The sequence below is a fragment of the Salmo salar genome, chromosome 13, assembly GCF_965601325.2.
Source record: "Salmo salar chromosome 13, fSalSal1, whole genome shotgun sequence".
Taxonomy (NCBI): domain Eukaryota; kingdom Metazoa; phylum Chordata; class Actinopteri; order Salmoniformes; family Salmonidae; genus Salmo; species Salmo salar.
The window spans coordinates 26,441,617-26,464,191 of NC_138303.1; the positions used below are offsets into that span (position 1 = coordinate 26,441,617).

The window sequence follows — 22,575 nt, forward strand, 5'->3', positions numbered from 1 at the left end:
TTCTATCACTCTGCTCGGTCTTCTCCTTTTCTCTTTTTTTCTTATTTGAATCTTCTATCAGACAAAAGATGGTATACTCAGCTCTATCATTTATTGATCATATAAATTTGTTTGTGTTTGTGTTTTTCACTGAGGCCGACATGACAGGAGACTAGACAGGAGTCTGTTAAACAAGACACAAAGAGGGAGCAAAGAAATCAATTACAAAACATCGTCTCCTTATGATTGATTTCTTTAGTTCAATCTGACTTTCTAAATTTTTTACTAACTACAGTATCTCTGTTAGAGAAAGCCAACTGTATATTTTTATTATATGGTCAGCCCTTATGGTGAGCTCTTTTATTGAGGACCCCTAGAGAATCCCTCCGTAGGTGATTGCAACATCAATATCTGTCACGCCCTGACCTGAGAGAGAGGGTTTGTTTCTCTATGTGGTTAGGTCAGGGTGTGGGGTGGGGATTCTATGTTTTTGTATTTCTTTGTGTTGGGCCGAGTATGGTTCCTAACCAGAGGCAGCTGTCTATCGTTGTCTCTGATTAGGAACCATACTTAGGCAGCCTGTTTATCCTTTGGGTTTTGTGGGTAGTTGCTTTCTGTTTAGTTGTAAGTACCTGACAGAACAGTCGGCTGTCATTTTTGTTTATTTGTAAAGTGTTCATTTTTGCATTAAACTACAAGATGAACATATTCCACGCTGCACCTTGGTCCACTCATTTTGACGCCTGTGACAATATCAGTGGAATAGTGACATTTTTAGGGAGGAAGGAGAATGTCTCTGGAAGGTGAAATGTCTCTCTTCTTCTCTATCTTTATTCTTCTTTTTTCTCTCTTATTCACACCATATTAATGAATCTGGCATCTATCTCACATGAACTGGGTCATTTCTTGATTTCTTGTTTAGATTTTTGATTATTTGTGTATTTGTATTGTATTTGCTAGACATTCAACTACCCTGTTGGAACTGGTAACCTAAGACATTCCACTGTCCTGTTGGGGCTGGTAACCTAAGACATTCCACTGTCCTGTTGGAGCTGGTAACATAAGACATTCTACTGCACTGTTGGAGCAGGTAACATAAGACATTCTACTACACTGTTGGCCAGTAACATAAGACATTCTACTACACTGTTGGAGCAGGTAACATAAGACATTCTACTGTCCTGTTGGAGCTAGTAACATAAGACATTCTACTACACTGTTGGAGCAGGTAACATAAGACATTCTACTGTCCTGTTGGAGCTAGTAACATAAGACATTCTACTGCCCTGCTGGAGCTGGTAACATAAGACATTCTACAGCCCTGTTGGAGCTAGTAACATAAGACATTCTACTGCTCTGTTGGAGCTAGTAACACAAGACATTCTACTGCCCTGTTGGAGCTGGTAACATAAGACATTCTACTGCCCTGTTGGAGCTGGTAACATAAGACATTCTAGTGCCCTGTTGGAGCTAGTAACATAAGACATTCTACTGCCCTGTTGGAGCTGGTAACATAAGACATTCATCTACACTGTTGGAGCTGGTAACATAAGACATTCTACTGCCCTGTTGGAGCTGGTAACATAAGACATTGAACTACACTGTTGGAGCTGGTAACATAAGACATTCTACTGCCCTGTTGGAGCTGGTAACATAAGACATTCAACTACACTGTTGGAGCTAGTAACATAAGACATTCTACTGCCCTGTTGGAGCTGGTAACATAAGACATTCTACTGCCCTGTTGGAGCTAGTAACATAAGACATACTACTGCCCTGTTGGAGCTGGTAACATAAGACATTCAACTACGCTGTTGGAGCTGGTAACATAAGACATTCTACTGCCCTGTTGGAGCTAGTAACATAAGACATTCTACTGCCCTGTTGGAGCTAGTAACATAAGACATTCTACTGCTCTGTTGGAGCTAGTAACACAAGACATTCTACTGCCCTGTTGGAGCTGGTAACATAAGACATTCTACTGCCCTGTTGGAGCTGGTAACATAAGACATTCTACTGCCCTGTTGGAGCTGGTAACATAAGCATGTCGCTGTACCTGCTATAACACCTGCAAATGTGTGGAAACTTTGATTTGATTTAATCAATAATGTAAATACATAATGATTTTCACCTGTTGTATTCTGATAGTGAGAACAGCCTTCGTCCTGTGGTTCTCTACCCTCTACTCTACACTACTGATATCATAGTACATTTTACTCTAATTTAAGAAAATTTTACTATGCTACAAATAACATTTGGTCCCAGTCTAAAAATAGTCAAATGTACTCTGCCAACAGAGTTATTTTTTCAGAGTTGCATATGCTCAATTTAGTGTTGATATTTAACTCTGCGTCATTGTTTTTCACTCTGTACAGTATTAATTGAAAATAACACTCTCTGCAGTGTTGTTCAGTATTCCAGAGGTAATTATTTTGAGTCATTTTTACTCTCACAATATAATAGCAATAGTTAATTCAACTCTAATTGGAGTCAAATTCAACACTTTTCTGGGGTTTATATGGTCCCATTTGAGATTTAAGGGTGTAAAGCCTAATTTACATAAACTACCGTTCAAAAGTTTTAGGGTAACTGAGAAATGTCCTAGTTTTTGAAAGGAAATCAAAACATTTTGTCCATTAAAATAAAATAGATCAGGAATACAGTGTAGACATTGGTAATGTTGTAAATGACTGTCACGTCCTGACCAGTAAAGGGGTCATTTGTAATTGTAGTATGGTCAGGGCGTGGCAGGGGGTGTTTGTTTTGTGTGTTTTTTTTTTGGTTTTTGGTTCTAGTTTTCTATTTCCTTGTTTCCTTTTCTATGTGTGGTCAGGTATGGCTTCCAATCAGAGGCAGGTGTCTTTCGTTGTCTCTGATTGGAAGCCATACTTAGGCAGCCTGTTTTTTCCTGTGTTTTTGTGGGTGGTTGTTTTCTGTATAGCCTGTGTGCCTTATGGAACTGTTTCGTCGTCTGTTTATTTTGTTTTGAGTGTTCTTTCAAAATAAAGAGGAAAGATGAGCACTATATCCGCTGCATTTTGGTCACCGTTCATCAACGCTTATGACAGAACCACCCACCAAAGAAGGACCAAGCAGCGGAAGAAGGAGCAGCAAGAGAAGTATTTGGAGTCATGGACGTGGGAGGAGATCCTCGATGGCAAGGGTCCATGGAGCCAGGCTGGGGAGTACCAGCGATCGAAGGAAGAGCTGGAGGAAGCAAAGAGGGAACGACGGAGGTACGAGGCGTTGTATCCTCCTATTCAGGAGGTGAAGAGGCAGCCCCCCAAAAAATATTTGGGGGGGCATAAGGGGAGTTTTGCTAGGTCAGGGGGGAACCCTGACCTAACTTCCCGGGCACTTCGAAGGGAGCCGTGGAGCAAACCGGAGCCGAGAAAGGAGTCGAGCGCCGAGCTTGACGCGAGATTCCGGAAGGAGGTACTGGTGGAGAGGGCACGACTGAGCAGGCGTGCAGAGGGGCGAGCGATGCATTAAGGGATGATGCGCGCTATCTCGCCCATCCGCACGCACAGTCCGGTTGGTACGGGCTCCGCAGCGTTGCCGTGCTAGAGTTGGCACTCAGCCAGGAAGGAGTGTGCCTGCTCAGCGCATCTGGCCGCCAGTGCGTCTCCTCGGCCCAGCTTAGCCTGCTCCCCGCACTAGCCCGAAGGTATGTGGTACTAGCCTGGCCCCTCCTATGCCAATCCCATGTAGCAGACCTCCTGTGCGTCACCAGAGCCCAGTACGTCCTGTTCCTACTCCCTGCACTAGCCTGAAGGTGTGTGTGACTAGCCTGGCGCCTCCTATGCCAGCCCCACGAAGTAGACCTCCAGCGACGCCCCTCAGCCAGGAGCCTCCAGCGACGTTCCCCAGCCTGGAGCCTCCAGCGACGCTCCTCAGCCCGGAGCCTCCAGCGACGCTCCTCAGCCCGGAGCCTCCAGCGACGCTCCCCAGTCAGGGCCTCCAGCGACGCTCCTCAGCCCGGAGCCTCCAGCGACGCTCCCCAATCAGGAGCCTCCAGCGACGCTCCCCAGTCAGGAGCCTCCAGCGACGCTCCCCAGTCAGGAGCCTCCAGCGACGCTCCTCAGCCTGGAGCCTCCAGTGACGCTCCTCAGCCCGGAGCCTCCAGCGACACTCCTCTGCCAGGAGCCTCCAGCGACGCTCCCCAGCCTGGAGCCTCCAGCGACGCTCCCCAGTCAGGAGCCTCCAGCGACGCTCCCCAGTCAGGAGCCTCCAGCGACGCTCCCCAGTCAGGAGCCTCCAGCGACGCTCCCCAGCCTGGAGCCTCCAGCGATGCCTCTCAGCCCGGGGCCTCCAGCGACGCTCCCCAGTCAGGGGCCTCCAGCAACGCCTCTCAGCCAGGGGCCTCCAGCGACGCCTCTCAGCCCGGGGCCTCCAGCGACACCTCTCAGCCCGGGGGCCTCCAGCGACGCCTCTCAGCCCAGAGTCTTCGGAACGGCAGCTACGCCCAGAGCCAGAGCCACCTCCGTAGTGTGAGGAAGCCATACTTAGGCAGCCTGTTTTTTCCTGTGTTTTTGTGGGTGGTTGTTTTCTGTATAGCCTGTGTGCCTTATGGAACTGTTTCGTCGTCTGTTTATTTTGTTTTGAGTGTTCTTTCAAAATAAAGAGGAAAGATGAGCACTATACCCGCTGCGCCTTGGTCTGTCCCTTTCGACGCCTGTGACAATGACTATTGTAGCTGGAAACGACTGATTTTGTAATGGAATATCTATATAGGCGTACAGAGGCCCATTATCAGCAACCATCACCCCTGTGTTCCAATGGCATGTTGTGTTTGCTAATCCAAGTTTATCATTTTAAAAGGCTAATTGATCATTAAAAAACCCTTTTGCAATTATGTTAGCACAGCTGAAAACTGTTGTCCTGATTAAAGAAGCAATAAAACTGGCCCTCTTTAGACTAATTGAGTATCTGGAGCATCAGCATCTGTGGGTTCGATTACAGGCTCAAAATGGCTAGAAACAAAGAACTTTCTTCTGAAACTCGTCAGTCTATTCTTATTCTGAGAAATGAAGGCTATTCCATGCAAGCAATTGCCAAGAAACTGAAGATCTCGTACAATGCGGTGTACTACTCCCTTCACAGAAGAGCGCAAACTGGCTCTAACCAGAATAGAAAGAGGAGTGGGAGGCCCCGGTGCACAACTGAGCAAGAGGACAAGTACATTAGTGTGTCTAGTTTAAGAAACAGACGCCTCACAAGTCCTCAACTGGCAGCTTCATTAAATAGTACCCGCAAAACACCAGTCTCAATGTCAACAGTGAAGAGGCGACTCCGGGATGCTTCTAGGCAGAGTTGCAAAGAAAAAGCCATATCTCAGACTGGCCAATAAAAATAAAAGATTAAGATGGGCAAAAGAACACAGACACTGGACAGAGGAACTCTGCCTGGAAGGCCAGTATCCCGGAGTCGCCTCTTCACGGTTGACGTTGAGATTGGTGTTTTGCGGGTACTATTTATTGACGCTGCCAGGTGAAGCAGGGTGGAGTGCTGTTGTTAGAGACTACCTACATCATGTAAACAGGAACAGCCCTCTCAGTAACAGTTGCAATAAATCCAACCACTTACAGATTAGTTTAGTTTAGTTTAGGAAAATGTATGTTACATCATTGTGTAGCATAAGATCAAAAACAATCAATGTACATGCAAAAACACAGATATTGAAACAAACAGTTCTATATAAAAAATCAACAGCGCATGCTGGGAAATATGACAAAGATACCCCTCTGACAACTCTGGATACTCCATTGTTTTAACTTCCTGTCTCTGGTTACTCTTAATGGATTTAAAAGTACTGCCCCAATCAACTCCAGTTATCAACACTAACTACAGGGAGCGTATCACTCTGTTGAGGGTTAAGATAACTCCAGTAGAGTAAATGTAACGATTTTTCTTTACTCTGTGATTTCAACTCTCCTTGATTTATTGTGTACCATGATCCATTCAATCCTCTCCTCAGTTTATATATTAATTGTCTGTCCAACTAAAGTAACACAACCAATTGACTAAGTAATCAACCAATCCCTCTATCAACCTGTCACTATCAACCACAAACTATGGTTAACTGGGAAGACCAATCAATCACAAAGTCAAAAAGTCAAGCTGTATCTTGTACAGGAGTCAGACAGCACTTGTGGGTTCAGAAGAGCAACGATCTCCAGTGGGGATCACCGTTTGTTAATCCCTAATTAACTTTTAGCCTGTTGAATGAATCACGTCACAGAGGGACCAATCATTGTCGTATGATTAATGAACAATACCAGGGCTTTGTTTGTCTCATCTCTCTTTTCTCTTTTTATTTCTCCTCTGTGTTCCCTGCGCAGTTCCCTTCTTTTAGAGAGTGTGTTACGCTTCCTGGCTTTGAACTTAAGAACCTAATAGGAAGAACATTCACAGGGAGTTCAGGACAAAATCAGAGATTAGGAGAAAAGTCTGTCTTCTGAGGTTCCCCTTTTCTGTTTCATCCTCTCTTAACAAAGATGAAGAGTCTCTCTGCAGAGGGAATAGCATATGAAGCTCTAATGCTCTCGGATTTATCCTGCCCACATTCTCATAAAGATCATATACTTCTGCAGAATGATTAGGGGGAAAAAAAGAGTGTGAAAAGTCTCTTTAATGAACAATAACAATGTATTCCCCAGGCTTTGGGAAGGAGGGATGAATAGGGGGCTGTGTGGAGGGAGAGTTAGAGTTAAGCTAAGCTGTTTCTCTTCAACTCTCTATCATTACACCTACTACTATTATCCTCATAACACTCATTCTAGGAGAATTTCCATATGCAATATGAAAGGGTGCAAATTAAGTATCCTCAGGTCCCTTTTCATCTATTATTTTATTTTTTCATTTTTCTCACTTGCACATGGAAATGAAAAATCGAAGATTTCATGGAAGACAGGAGAATATTGCCAATGGAACTCATGCATTTTTAATATGTCTGGTGATTAGAGCGCTAATACGAATCGAAAGATAAAAAGCGATGGATAAAGCATTTTGATTGACCCTGCAACCACATAATTGTCTCTCCACATTCCCCTCTCTCTCTCCATCTCTTTCTTTCTTCAGCTCTTCATCCCTCCATCCCTCTCTCTCAGAGCTGACAGTTGATGGAGCTATAATGGCTGTTTCACAGTGCTTTCTCTTCTAACTGAATCCATTAGTGTGTAATTAACATGCTGCTGTGGTCACACAGAGGGAGAGGCTGGGCCAGAGAGCGGAGGGGATGGTATGGGCCAGGGCCTGAGCCAGGGAGGGTATGGGCCAGGGAGGGGCGGGGCTGGGCTAGGGAGGGGAAGGGGCATGGCCAGGGAGGGGAAGTGCTGGGCCAGGGAGGGGAGGGGAGGGTATGGGCCAGGGAGGGGAGGGACTTGGCCAGAAAGGGGAGGGGAGGGTATGGGCCAAGGAGGGGAGGGACTGGGCCAGAAAGGGGAGGGCAGGGTATGGGCCAGAGAGGGGAAGGGGCTGGGCCAGGGAGGGGAAGGACTGGTCCAGAAAGGGGAGGGGAGGGTATGGGCCAGGGAGGGGAAGGGGCTGGGCCACGGAGGGTAGGGTATGGGCCAGGGAGGGGAAGGACTGGGCCAGAAAGGGGAGGGGAGGGTATGGGCCAGGGAGGGGAAGGACTGGGCCAGAAAGGGGAGGGGAGGGTATGGGCCAGGGAGGGGAAGGACTGGGCCAGAAAGGGGAGGGGAGGGTATGGGCCAGGGAGGGGAAGGGGCTTGGCCAGGGAGGGGAAGGACTGGTCCAGAAAGGGGAGGGGAGGGTATGGGCCAGGGAGGGGAAGGACTGGTCAAGAAAGGGGAGGGGAGGGTATGGGCCAGGGAGGGGAAGGACTGGTCCAGAAAGGGGAGGGGAGGGTATGGGCCAGGGAGGGTAAGGGGCTGGGCCACGGAGGGTAGGGTATGGGCCAGGGAGGGGAAGGACTGGGCCAGGGAGGGGAAGGACTGGGCCAGAGAGGAGAAGGACTGGGCCAGGGAGTGTAAGGACTGGGCCAGGGAGGGGAAGGACTGGGCCAGAGAGGAGAAGGACTAGGCCAGGGAGGGGAAGGGAAGGACTGGGCCAGGGAGGGGAGGGGAGGGTATGGGCCAAAGAGGGGAAGGACTAGGCCACGGAGGGGAAGGACTGGACCAGGGAGGGAAGGATATAGGCCAGGGAGGGGAAGGACTGGGCCAGGGAGTAGGGGGTATGGGCCAGGGAGGAAAGGACTGGGCCAGGGAGGGTAGGGTATGGGCCAGGGAGGGGAAGGACTGGGCCAGGGATGGGAAGGACTGGGCCAGGGAGGGGAAGGACTGGGCCAGGGAGGGGAAGGACTGGGCCAGGGAGGGGAAGGACTGGGCCCCTCCCGTCCTTGGCCCATACCCGCCCCTCCCTGGCCCAGTCCTTCCCCTCCCTGGCCTATACCCTCCCCTCCCTGGTCCAGTCCTTCCCCTCCCTGGCCCAGTCCTTCCCCTCCCTGGCCCATACCCTACCCTCCCTGGCCTAGTCCTTCTCCTCTCTGGCCCAGTCCTTCCCCTCCCTGGCCTATACCCTCCCCTCCCTGGTCCAGTCCTTCCCCTCCCTGGCCTAGTCCTTCTCCTCCCTGGCCCAGTCCTTCCCCTCCCTGGCCTATACCCTCCCCTCCCTGGTCCAGTCCTTCCCCTCCCTGGCCTAGTCCTTCTCCTCTCTGGCCCAGTCCTTCCCCTCCCTGGCCCAGTCCTTACACTCCCCTCCCAGCTCTGCGAGGGCAAGTAAAATGGTCAGAGTGAGCTGTTCTCTCATTTGTAACTGGAAGTAACTAGCAAGCTAGCCAATGTTAGGCTGTTAAATTGGGTGCTTGACTGCTGTTGTTAGGTCAGAACGCTCGGATCAACCCTGCTTCTCGGCCAGAGTGTCCAGTGTCCGCTCTGAATGCTCCGAGAGTGAAATGCTCTGAATTTATGAACGGCCAATCTGACAACGCTGTGAGTTTACGAACACCCAGAGCACACTCTGGCACTCCAGATTACATTTTTACGAACACACCCGTAGTATAAACCAGCCAATCTTTGTTTTTTTAGTACATACAGTGGGAGAAAAAAGTATTTGATCCCCTGCTGATTTTGTACGTTTGCCCACTTACAAAGAAATGACCAGTCTATAATTTGAATGGTAGGTTTATATGAACTGTGAGAGACAGAATAACAACAAAAAAATCCAGAAAAACGCATGTCAAAAATGTTAGAAATTGATTTTCATTTTAATGAGGGAAATAAGTATTTGACCACTTGTCACGTCCTGACCAGTATAAGGTTAATTGGTATTGTAGTTTGGTCAGGACGTGGCAGAGGACGTGGTCCGGGGTGGTGTGTTTTGTTGAAGGGGCATTTGGTTTAAGTATTCCGGGGTTATTGGGCACTGTTTGGTTTTCAGGTATTCTATGATTTTGTCTAGTATGTCTGTTTCTATGTTTGGTTAATTGGGGTTGGGACTCTCAGTTGAAGGCAGGTGTTGTCTATCTGCCTTTGATTGAGAGTCCCATATATGAGGGTGTGTTTGTGTTTGTTATTTGTGGGTGATTGTTCTGTGTTAGCCTTGTGCCTTGCAGACTGTCAGTGAATCGTTCGTTTTCTTGTTTGTTGTTTTGTATTCGTTTTGAAGTGAATAAATGTTCAAAATGAACAATCACATACCTGCTGTGTTTGGTCCTCCATTTCCAACGACAAGCGTGACAGAATCACCCACCAACTATGGACCAAGCAGCAGAAGAAGGAGCAGAGGGACTTCGAGTTGGACTGGCGGGAGAAGTGGACCTGGGAGGAAGTACTGGACGGGGCCGGACCTTGGCACCAGGCTGGGGATTATCGCCGCCCGCAGTGGGAAATTGAGGCAGCCAAGGCAGAGAGGCGGAGGTACGAGGCCATGTACGCGCTGAGGGTGAAGCACGAGAGGCACCCCCAAGAAATGTTTTTGGGGGGGCACACGGGTAGTTTGGCTAGGCATAGGAAGAGCCGGAAGCCAGCTACCCGTGGTTATATGGAGGAGCGTATGGGGTGGAGAGCGCCATGTTTCGCTGAGGAGCGCACTATCTCACCCATACGCACGCACAGTCCGGTGCGCGTTGTTCCAGCCCCTCGCAGGTGCCGTGCTAGAGCGGGCATCCAGCCTGGTAGGAGGATGCCTGCGCAGCGCATCTGGTCGCCGGTACGCCTCCGAGGACCAGGCTACCCAACTCCCGCTCTACGCACGGCTACCATCAGGCCCCTGCACAGCCCAGTCTGCCCTGTACCAGCACCCCGCTCGTACAGGGCTACTAGTTCCATCCAGCCAAGACGGGTTGTGCAGGAGGTAAGATCAAGACCGACTGTGCGCCTCCATAGCCCTGGGTTTCCAGCTCCTGTCTCTCGTGCGGACCCGGAAGTGCGTCAACCCAGTCCGACTCGTCCTGTTCCCGCTCCCCGCACTAGCCTTCAAGTGCGTAAACCCAGCCACGCCAGTCAACAGTCACCGGAGCTGCCCGCCAGTCAACAGTCGTCAGAGCTGCCCGCCAGTCAACAGTCGTCAGAGCTGCCCGCCAGTCAACAGTCGTCATCAGAGCTGCCCGCCAGTCAACAGTCGTCATCAGAGCTGCCCGCCAGTCAACAGTCGTCATCAGAGCTGCCCGTCAGTCAACAGTCGTCATCAGAGCTGCCCGCCAGTCAACAGTCGTCATCAGAGCTGCCCGCCAGTCAACAGTCGTCATCAGAGCTGCCCGCCAGTCAACAGTCGTCATCAGAGCTGCCCGCCAGTCAACAGTCGTCATCAGAGCTGCCCGCCAGTCAACAGTCGTCATCAGAGCTGCCCGCCAGTCAACAGTCGTCATCAGAGCTGCCCGCCAGTCAACAGTCGTCGGAGCTGCCCGCCAGTCAACAGTCGTCGGAGCTGCCCGCGAGTCAACAGTCGTCGGAGCTGCCCGCCAGTCAACAGTCGCCGGAGTGGCCAGACTGCGCTGAACTGCCGGAGTGGCCAGACTGCCCTGAACTGCCGGAGTGGCCAGACTGCCCTGAACTGCCGGAGTGGCCAGACTGCCCTGAACTGCCGGAGTGGCCAGACTGCGCTGAACTGCCGGAGTGGCCAGACTGCGCTGAACTGCCGGAGTGGCCAGACTGCCCTGAACTGCCGGAGTGGCCAGACTGCCCTGAACTGCCGGAGTGGCCAGACTGCCCCGACTGTCCCGAGTTGCCAGACTGCCCCGACAGCCTGGAACGGCCTGAGCCGGAGCCACCTCCAGAGATAGGTGGGTTGGGGAGGGGAGGTGTAGCACAGTGCCGTCGTTGACGGCAGCCACCCTCCCTTCCCTCCCTTTAGTAAGGGGGAATTTTTCTTTTTGGTGTTGCTTGGGGTTATTTTTGTTAAGGTGCTTCCGGGGTTAGCACCTTTAAGGGGGGGGGGGGGGGGGTACTGTCACGTCCTGACCAGTATAAGGTTAATTGGTATTGTAGTTTGGTCAGGACGTGGCAGAGGGTATTCGTTTTATGTGGTCCGGGGTGGTGTGTTTTGTTGAAGGGGCATTTGGTTTAAGTATTCCGGGGGTTTTGGGCACTGTTTGGTTTTCAGGTATTCTATGATTTTGTCTAGTATGTCTGTTTCTATGTTTGGTTAATTGGGGTTGGGACTCTCAGTTGAAGGCAGGTGTTGTCTATCTGCCTTTGATTGAGAGTCCCATATATGAGGGTGTGTTTGTGTTTGTTATTTGTGGGTGATTGTTCTGTGTTAGCCTTGTGCCTTGCAGACTGTCAGTGAATCGTTTGTTTTCTTGTTTGTTGTTTTGTATTCGTTTTGAAGTGAATAAATGTTCAAAATGAACAATCACATACCTGCTGCGTATTGGTCTACCTTTTCCGACGACGATTTCGCAATATCGTCAGAAGACGAAGAAATCCCTGACACCCCTCTGCAAAACATGACTTAGTACTTGGTGGCAAAACCCTTGTTGGCAATCACAGAGGTCAGATGTTTCTTGTGGTTGGCCACCAGGTTTGCACACATCTCAGGAGGGATTTTGTCCCACTCCTCTTTGCAGATCTTCTCCAAGGCTGACGTTTGGCAACTCGAACCTTCATGTCCCTCCACAGATTTTCTATGGGATTAAGGTCTGGAGACTGGCTAGGCCACTCCAGGACCTTAATGTGCTTCTTCTTGAGCCACTCCTTTGTTGCCTTGGCCGTGTATTTTGGGTCATTGCCATGCTGGAATACCCATCCACGACCCATTTTCAATGCCCTGGCTGAGGGAAGGAGGTTCTCACCCAAGATTTGACAGTACATGGCCCCGTCAAATGCCAGAAGTTGTCCTGTCCCCTTAGCAGAAAAACACCCCCAAAGCATAATGTTTCCACCTCCATGTTTGACGGTGGAGATGGTGTTCTTGGGGTCATAGGCAGCATTCCTCCTCCTCCAAACACGGCGAGTTGAGTTGATGCCAAAGAGCTCCATTTTGGTCTCATCTGACCACAACACTTTCACCAGTTGTCCTCTGAATCATTCAGATGTTCATTGGCAAACTTCAGACGGGCATGTATATGTATTCTTGAGCAGGGGGACCTTGCGGGCGCTGCAGGATTTCAGTCCTTCACGGCGTAGTGTGTTACCAATTGTTTTCTTGGTGGCTATGGTCCCAGTTGCCTTGAGATCATTGACAAGATCCTTCCGTGTAGTTCTGGGCTGATTCCTCACCGTTCTCATGCTCATTGCAACTCCACGAGGTGAGAACTTGCATGGAGCCCCAGGCCGAGGGATATTGACAGTTCTTTTGTGTTTCTTCCATTCGCGAATAATCGCACAAAATGTTGTCACCTTCTCACCAAGCTGCTTGGCGATGGTCTTGTAGCCCATTCCAGCCTTGTGTAGGTCTACAATCTTGTCCCTGACATCCTTGGAGAGCTCTTTGGTCTGGGCCATGGTGGAGAGTTTGGAATCTGATTGATTGATTTTTTCTGTGGACATGTGTCTCTTATACAGGTAACAAGCTGCGGTTAGGAGCACTCCCTTTAAGAGTGTGCTCCTAATCTCAGCTCATTACCTGTATAAAAGACACCTGGGAGCCAGAAATCTTTCTGATTGAGAGGGGGTCAAATACTTATTTCCCTCATTAAAATGCGAATCAATTTATAACATTTTTGACATGCGTTTTTCTTGATATTTTTGTTGTTATTCTGTCTCTCACTGTTCAAATAAACCTACCATTGAAATTATAGACTGATCATTTCTTTGTCTGTGGGCAAACATACAAAATCAGCAGGGGATCAAATACTTTTTTCCCCCACTGTAGCCTCACATGTCAACCCTTAAAAAGATGGGTGGGGCTAAAGCTTAAAAGGGTGTGAATGATGCTGAATGGGTGTAGACAAAGAAAAGTCAATCACCACCTTCCGGAGACACCTGAAACCCCACCTCTTCAAGGAATACCTGGGATAGGATAAAGTAATCCTTCTAACCCCCCCCTTAAAAGATTTAGATGCACTATTGTAAAGTGGTTGTTCCACTGGATATTATAAGGTGAATGCACCAATTTGTAAGTCGCTCTGGATAAGAGCGTCTGCTAAATGACTTAAATGTAAATGTAAATGTAAAAGCTCTCCAGTAGGTACCAAAACATTCAAGGGCCATTTTCTCAAAATGACTTGCCCATTTCCCATTGTTCCTCAACTGTACTCTATGACATACCATTTTCTAGCTCTGAGTCTCTACTTTTATCCAATGTAAAAAACACAATTTCAAATTTTGCTACATAACTCCGAATCGAGCTGGTCGGTCACATATGAGAAATTGTGACTAAAAGGCACAAAGACCCTAGGATACTGACTATCTCTCTTCTCCAAATGGCTGATAATGGCATCATAATCTCTATTTTAAGATGACCTTTCAGCACACAGTGAAGGATTGTCTTTGTAAAAATCATCCTGGGTGTGTGTGTTTGTGTGTGTGCATGTGTGTATGTGTACGCGCGTGTACTGGCGTGCATACATGTTGTGTGTGTGTCCATGTGTGCATGTGAAGAGAAGTGTGTGTTGGATCGTATAAAGCTTTATCCCTGGCCTCCTCGGCTCCAGCTCTCGTGTTGAGAGGAGAGGATTTGTTTTCTATACGAGCAGCCTTGCTGAAGGACATGGTCAGTGGGACTCTTGACGAAAGAGAAAACCGCCTTGGAGTTTATCGTTATCGTGCCGGCATAATCTCTGTCCGTCCTGAGTATTCCAGACAGAATAACAGCCCAGGGCCCAGGGAATGAGAAGCTCGCTAGCTCCTCAGAACAACTAAACTATTTCAGCCCAGACAACAAAGACAGTTTAACACAGCCACTGTACACGCCTAATCTGCCACGGCCACAACAACCTCCCGCAGTCCCACTGCTCTCACACAGACACACAGCAGGATAAGGTATGTGTGTGTGTATGTGCTTGTGTGCATGTTTGCGTGTATGTGCATAGCGTGTGTGTGTGTGTGTCTCTCAAGACCAGTGCCCTCTCGTCATCTCGCCGCTCTCCTAGAAGCACATAAGGGCCATCTGTGCATTTAAGAGTCTGGAGTCCATTTAAAGTATTGAAACTGCTTTAAGGTCTTCAGTACAGCCATAACCCCAGTCCTCCAGGAGCCCATAAGGGACACCATACCAGCCAGGAGGTCTCTTAATGCACCCAGCAGATGACAAGCACGCACACTTCTCACACACCACACAGTAACTCAATCTCTCTCTCTCCTCCTCTCGGGACCAGGGGAGAAGATGTCGAAAATCTCATTAAAAAATAAAGTCTACCACCTGCTTGCTCTCCTATCCTACAGGATGTCTTTCTAATGACCGGGTAGGGGGAAGCCTCACAGGCACTGGTGGATTCCTCACCTCCACGGTGGCAATGGACCCCTGCCCTGCTCCCTGACACACACACACGCACACACACACACACACACACACACACACACACACACACACACACACACACACACACACACACACACACACACACACACACACACACACACACACACACACACACACACACACACACTACCCAAGCTCAACCATATTCCACCAACAACAAAAAAAAACACCCATATGCTTAACTCATCGCAGCACACATCTTTACGAGCCTCACTGGAAAATCTACATTCATCTTCTGTAACTCCTCACACATACATCACAGCTGAAGTTACATGTTTAGTACATTTGTGTCGACTGGAGATTCCAAACGTCTCCCCAAGGGAGCATTAACCTTTGACCTGACTGAGTATTAACCAGGACTGCAGTACTTCTGCAGTGTCCATCACCGCTCAACTCCAACATTCAACAAAATGTAATGTCAGTCCTCATCATTAACGACCAAGGATAACTTATGTGCCTGCAAAGCTGAGCTGTCCACAAATAGCTAAAACAGTTGGGGTGAGAGACACTGAATTTACTCCACAACGTTAAACACATAAATTCTCATAATACTGTAACTAACAGATTTGAAACGTGGCAGGATGAGACAGATGTGGAGGAAGTCTGTGAAACATGAGAGATATACTGTTATTTATTTAACAAGGCAAGTCAGTTAAGAACAAATTGTTATTTTCAATGATGGCCTAGGAACAGTGGGTTAGCTGCCTTGTTCAGGGGCAGAATAACAGCTTTTGACCATGTCAGCTCAGGGATTTCATCTTGCAACCTTTCAGTTACTAGCCCAACACTCTAACCACTAGGCTACCCTGCCGCCCCGACATGACAAGAGAAAGATTGACATCAACAGTCAGAGGTGACAGAGAGAGAATGAGAGAACGTGAGAGAAAGAGAGAGAACAAGAAGAAAAGGGAGAATAAATCAGATAAAGAATTTGAGGGAGAGAGAGAAAAAGAGCAAGAGACAAAGGAAGCTACAGAACAAAGATTCCCACCTAGTCTGAATGCAGTGAGGTGGTCTCTAATCGACAATAGAACCACCAAGGCCTGTGGTTGTGCTGTGTATAGATTTGGGGTTTAAGATGTGTAAACAGGAAATCAAAACCATGTTAATTCGGTTTGAGAGAGAGGAAAGAAAAGAGAACCATCCCTACCTCTGGTAGCTCAGGGAAGGAAGTTAAAAAACACATATTTTATTTCAGACTCCTGAAAGTCTGTTTTCCAAAGCACACTTAAAGCGATACTTCGGGATTTTGGCAATGAGGCCCTGTATCTACTTCCCCAGAGTCAGAAGAAATTGTGGATGAAGGGCCTCATTGCTAACTATACATTCTGTCCCTACACAGCCAAAAACAGTGACTCACCAAAAAGGGGTGTGTTTGGCTTAAGTTCAGTGAACCATTGAATGTAGCACTAGAAAAAGTTACTTTTGTCCTAAATGTATTTTTGATGTGTGGTGTAGAGCCAGGATACTATAGAGATACATGATTTATTGCAGGTGACAACATTGGTCTGTGTTTGTATGGCTTGGATTCTACCCTCTGCATACACTGTCATGAATGCAGTGGTATGCTCTATCTACTTTGGGTATGGTAAGTGAATCAACAGTTGGTTGCAATAGAGGAAATTCTGGAAAACTGGTTTCAAAACTAATATGAATATCAATGGTTAAATATAAACTGGTAACTGTACTCACACTACAGCAGAATCACACAAGCAGTCCTTCTAGGTGATAATCTATAGGTGTGTTACATGACTACAGAGCTCCGCCTCAGAGATACAAGGAAGCCCTTCTCCAGCAAGCCTTTCGGACCGAAGCGAGAAAGACTCGTCACCGGGGGGTTTCCGAATGCAACCTGACAGGGAATTTAGGAGCTATTACCCTGGAAAAACTGCAGCTCAAATCAATTTGTTTCATTCTGAATGCTAAAGCCCTCACTGCCAGGTCTCCCAGCCTCGGAGTGAGTGGGTGGTTTAACCCTGCGGAGGGCAGCGCGGCACCAGAATATTCCACAGATACGAGAGAGCAGGCGGGAGTTAATAGCCGAGTAGGAAGGTGAGAGGGGGAGGGAAAATAGAAACACACACTAAACCAAAACCTGAATGAGATCAGTGTCACTGTTTGCCTATCTGTTGACACCCACAATGCAGCCTTAGGAATGGAGTGTCTCGGGGTCACTGATACAGTGCCTTGCAAAAGTATTCATACCCCTTGGCGTTTTTCCTATTTTGCTACATTACAACCTGTAATTTAAATAGATTTTTATTTGGATTTCATGTAATGGACAAACACAAAATAGTCAAAATTGGTGAAGTGAAATGAAAAAAATAACTTGTTTCAAATAATGAAAAAGATTTTAAACGGAAAAGTGGTGCTGCGACACCACTAAGCAAGGGGCACCCCCAAGCAAGCGGCACCATGAAGACCAAGGAGCTCTCCAAACAGGTCAGAGACAAAGTTGTGGAGAAGTACAGATCAGGGTTGGGTTATAAAAAAGTATCCAAAACTTTGAACATCCCATGGAGCACCATTAAATCCATTATTTAAAAAATGGGAAGAATATGGCACCACAACAAACCTGCCAAGAGAGGGCCGCCCACCAAAACTCACGGACCAGGCAAGGAGGGCATTAATCAGAGAGGCAACAAAGAGACCAAAGATAACCCTGAAGGAGCTGCAAAGCTCCACAGCTGAGATTGGAGTATCTGTCCATAGGACCACTTTAAGCCGTACACTCCACGTTGCTGGGCTTTACGGAAGAGTGGCCAGAAAAAAAGCCATTGCTTAAAGAAAAAAATAAGGAAAACACGCTTGGTGTTCGCCAAGGTACTCTGGTCGGATGAGACTAAAATGTAGCTTTTCGGCAATCAAGGAAAACGCTATGTCTGGTGCAAACCCAACACCTCTCATCACCCCGAGAATACCATCCCCACAGTGAAGCATGATGGTGGCAGCATCATGCTGTGGGGATGTTTTTCATCAGCAGGGACTGGGAAACTGGTCAGAATTGAAGGAATGATGGATGGCGCTAAATACAGGGAAATTCTTGAGGGAAACCTGTTTCAGTCTTCCAGAGATTTGAGACTGGGACAGAGATTCCCCTTCCAGTAGGACAATGACCCCAAGCACACTGCTAAAGCAACACTCAAGTGGTTTAAGGGGAAACATTTAAATGTCTTGGAATGGCCTAGTCAAAGTCCAGACCTCAATCCAATTGAGAATCTGTGGTATGATTTAAAGATCGCTGTACACCTGCGGAACCCATCCAACTTGAAGTTGCTGGAGCAGTTTTGCCTTGAAGAATGGGCAAAAATCCCAGTGGCCAGATGTGCCAAGCTTATAGAGACATACCCCAAGAGACTTGCAGGTGTAATTACTGAAAAAGGTGGCTCTACAAAGTATTGACTTTGGGGGGTGAATAATTATGCACGCTCAAGTTTTCAGTTTTTTTGTCTTATTTCTTGTTTGTTTCAGGATAAAAAATATTTTGCATCTTCAAAGTGGTAGGCATGTTGTGTAAATCAAATGATACAACCCCCCCAAAAATCTATTTTAATTCCAGGTTGTAAGGCAACAAAAAAGGAAAAATGCCAAGGGGGGTGAATACTTTTGCAAGCCACTGTACACTATGGAATGAACACGCAATGTGTGAGTGCATGTGTGTGGGCGCTGCATGTTTGCCTGGCTGCCTACACACATGCATGTGTTTGTGTCTGGTAGTGTACTGCACTACCAGACACAAACTGTGTGCCTGTGTGTTTGTCTGCACACTCCTGACCTCAATCCCAGGACATCTCTCCTGGTTTGGGCACCCTTGTAGCTCCTTCCCCCTGAGGTAGCCTGGAGGATAACTGAGCGTGCCTATCTGTAAAGGCCTAGAGGTTGAGTCTGGCCAAGTCAGAACAGGATAATGTCCTCCAACACATTTGTTAGGCCTTTCTTTTGTTAGGCCTTTACCCACTGGGCACATATGTCAATTCAACATCTATACAATGTTGGTTCAACGTAATTTCATTGAAATGATGTGGAAACAATGTTGATTCAACCAGTGTGTGCCCAGTGGGTACTCTAGGTGATGGGGTACTGGGCCTGATTCAAACAACTGGTCAATTCAGTGAGAGTTTGTATTCCATTGGGATTGTTATAAAAAAAAAGAATGGCGGGCATTTGAGGCCAGAATAGTGAAGTGCACACACACACATACAGACACATACACACTCATTCACACACCCATGTATTACTGACACTGCCCAAAACCACCACCAACCCAAACAAAGGACCAGGCCCATTGGGCTGAAACCACATGACATGGCTCTCATTAGCAGTAATAGAATCAGCACAGGGACATGTAGGAGGAGGTTACACCACCTAGCTCTGTTTGTCCGGTTCAATCTGGCCTGGACCCACTATAGCCCCCCACACTGGGGCTGAATAAGCAGACAGAATACTTCATGCTCAAAACACAAGGAGATCACTCTGCAGAGAGCATTAAATATCAGACATACTGTAACTAAACCATTTAACACAACAAGGCTGTGACTGATGCAGATTTTAAGTGAAGTTGGTTCCTGGATCCTAGGTGATGAAATCTCTGTGTTGGTCTGTGGGAACAGGCGTGTTTGTCAATCAGACAGTGTTGTAGCCCCAGCTGATGTAAACCATGTGTGGCGGTGTTCTGACTCTAAGGGTCTGTGTCTCTATGATAAAGAACATGTCATATCTGAGAGCCCTGTAATGAGGCCCAGTCACAGCAGGGAATCTGGGCCCCCTCAACTGAACTCCTGACAGTCCCCCTCAACAGGGGGTGAGGACCCCCTCTAACCTTTCACCCCTCTGATCTTATCTCCTCAGCACCCCAACATTACAATGACTGCTCAACCTTTGACCCCCAGCTTGAAGCTTGAAGAAGCCTCTAAGCTACAATAGTCATAATTTAACTCCCTAATGCTCCTCCATGGTAATCTTTCCTAGAGTCAAGTACCTAGCACCTAGTCCCCTGCAACCTTCCCCTGCACCATGCCGATAACCATCTGCTCATCTTCCCTATGCCTACTATGATAAACCCAACCCCCCTCCCTGTCCATCTCCCCCTGACCCTTTACCCTTCTCCCCCTGTGCCTCTCAAGGCCCTGAAACCCCTGTCACGTCCCAGGCCCTGGTTCTGTCTCTCCCATTATGCCTGCCCTCATCTGTGTGTGTGTGTGTGTGTGTGTGTGTGTGTGTGTGTGTGTGTGTGTGTGTGTGTGTGTGTGTGTGTGTGTGTGTGTGTGTGTCATTACTCTTTGCCCTGCCTGACAGTTCTGGGTTAAACAATGTTATTATTAAAGTCTTTCCAGAGAAGCTTCCTGTGACACCCTTACCAAAGGTAAATCCACCGGCCGAGCCCTGTAAATCACACTGTGTGTGTATACATATATGTGGGTGTGTATACGTGTGTGTGCGTGTGTGTTTCCACTGTAGCTGTGTGGTCAGACACCCATATGACGGTGTGTCTGTAGTCTCCATTAGCTATGACCTGAAGGAAGCGGAGATGTGACTCCTACAGGGGCCTTTAAAATAACACAGAGGAACAGACAAGCCATAAACGTCAGATAAGTAAAACCATAACTGCCTCTACGCTCTCTTGTAATGGATTCCAGGGTTTATATGGATTATATGTCTGTTTCGGTGGGGGAAACCAGTCTGGGGTTATTTTAACTGCCGATTTTAAACATCTCTGTCAAACAAGAGAAAATGGAGACAGGATTTAGAAGTGGCTGATCTTTCTAGCATACATGTACTTCTGGGATTTCATATATCTCTTTCTCATTGCCTTTTGCAGATGTGAGCTTAGAAAGGTGTAACAGACAGACTTACTAACTAGTGCAAACTGGCAGATACGGCCTGTGTACCAGTGATGGCAGGTTGGAGTTGTACGGCCTGTGTACCAGTGATGGCAGGTTGGAGTTGTACGGCCTGTGTACCAGTGATGGCAGGTTGGAGTTGTACGGCCTGTGTACCAGTGATGGCAGGTTGGAGTTGTACGGCCTGTGTACCAGTGATAGCAGGTTGGAGTTGTACGGCCTGTGTACCAGTGATGGCAGGTTGGAGTTGTACGGCCTGTGTACCAGTGATGGCAGGTTGGAGTTGTACGGCCTGTGTACCAGTGATGGCAGGTTGGAGTTGTACGGCCTGTGTACCAGTGATGGCAGGTTGGAGTTGTACGGCCTGTGTACCAGTGATGGCAGGTTGGAGTTGTACGGCCTGTGTACCAGTGATGGCAGGTTGGAGTTGTACGGCCTGTGTACCAGTGATGGCAGGTTGGAGTTGTACGGCCTGTGTACCAGTGATGGCAGGTTGGAGTTGTACGGCCTGTGTACCAGTGATGGCAGGTTGGAATTGTTCAGCCTGTATACCAGTGATGGCAGGTTGGAGTTGTACGGCCTGTGTACCAGTGATGGCTGGCTCAGTGATTGTTTGTGATTGTGTTGACACCCCCTGCTGGCCTGATGACTTCACTGCTGCATACTGAACGTGTTCACAAGCAGCTCTCGCACTCGCTGTCTCAGCCAGGACTCTATGTAGCCAATACTGGACTAAATTCAGAGACCCCTTATCTACCTCACTCCCACTGTGATCACCAGCTAAAACACACTTAATAAATACCCACACTTAATAAATGCATGGACACAAACACATCGACTCACTCCCATAACACACTCACATAACACTGTTATAACACCATTGAGAGTTATTCCTCTGCCAGAAAACTGTCCAAATACCTTGAATGATAACTAAACTACACAGAACAGTATAAATCATGACACAATATTCCCTCATCGCACCAATGAAAAAAATACATCTGTATAATTCCATCTGACATGAAAATGATATCTACTTAATGATGTCTAAAGTATCACAGTGCATGATGATATCTACTTAATGATGTCTGAAGGATCACAGTGCATGATGATATCTACTTAATGATGTCTAAAGTATCACAGTGCATGATGATACCTACTTAATGATGTCTAAAGTATCACAGTGCATGATGATATCTACTTAATGATGTCTAAAGTATCACAGTGCATGATGATACCTACTTAATGATGTCTGAAGGATCACAGTGCATGATGATATCTACTTAATGATGTCTAAAGTATCACAGTGCATGATGATACCTACTTAATGATGTCTGACGGATCACAGTGCATGATGATACCTACTTAATGATGTCTGAAGGATCACAGTGCATGATGATATATACTTAATGATGTCTGAAGGATCACAGTGCATGTCAGAGACTGGATCCAGCTGTGACTCTAACAGGCCTGTAAGAGTAAAAGTTAACAGTGCAGCTGTCTAAGATACAGCAGACCGACCCACAAAAGAGCTATAGTGTGGCCCCCAGCACAACAATGCAGCTTAGTGGTGCTACGAGGTAAAACCATTGGGATCAATAGAAGATTCTAATTAGCCTATATTGGCAGGAGCCCTGCGAGATTAGACACAGGATGTCGATTCGATTTCCTGCACTATCGGCTATTCAAACTAAGTTGATTCACAGAGTAATTGCTAAAATGGCTAAAAGTCAAGACAAACATGGTGGTGGTTGTGGTGGTGGTGGTGATGGTGGTGGTAGTGGTGGTGGTGATGGTGGTGGTATTGGTGGTGGTGATGGTGATGCTGATGGTGGTGGTGGTGATGGGGGTGGTGGTGATGGTGGTGGTGATGGTG

General features: G+C 47.7%; 1 protein-coding gene across 1 annotated transcript in view; it reads right to left on the minus strand.

The window, feature by feature from the left end:
- The window catches only part of LOC106566735 (cadherin-4), a 523,629-nt gene that overhangs the window by 497,558 nt on the left and 3,496 nt on the right, over positions 1–22,575 (minus strand). The window lies entirely within an intron of this gene.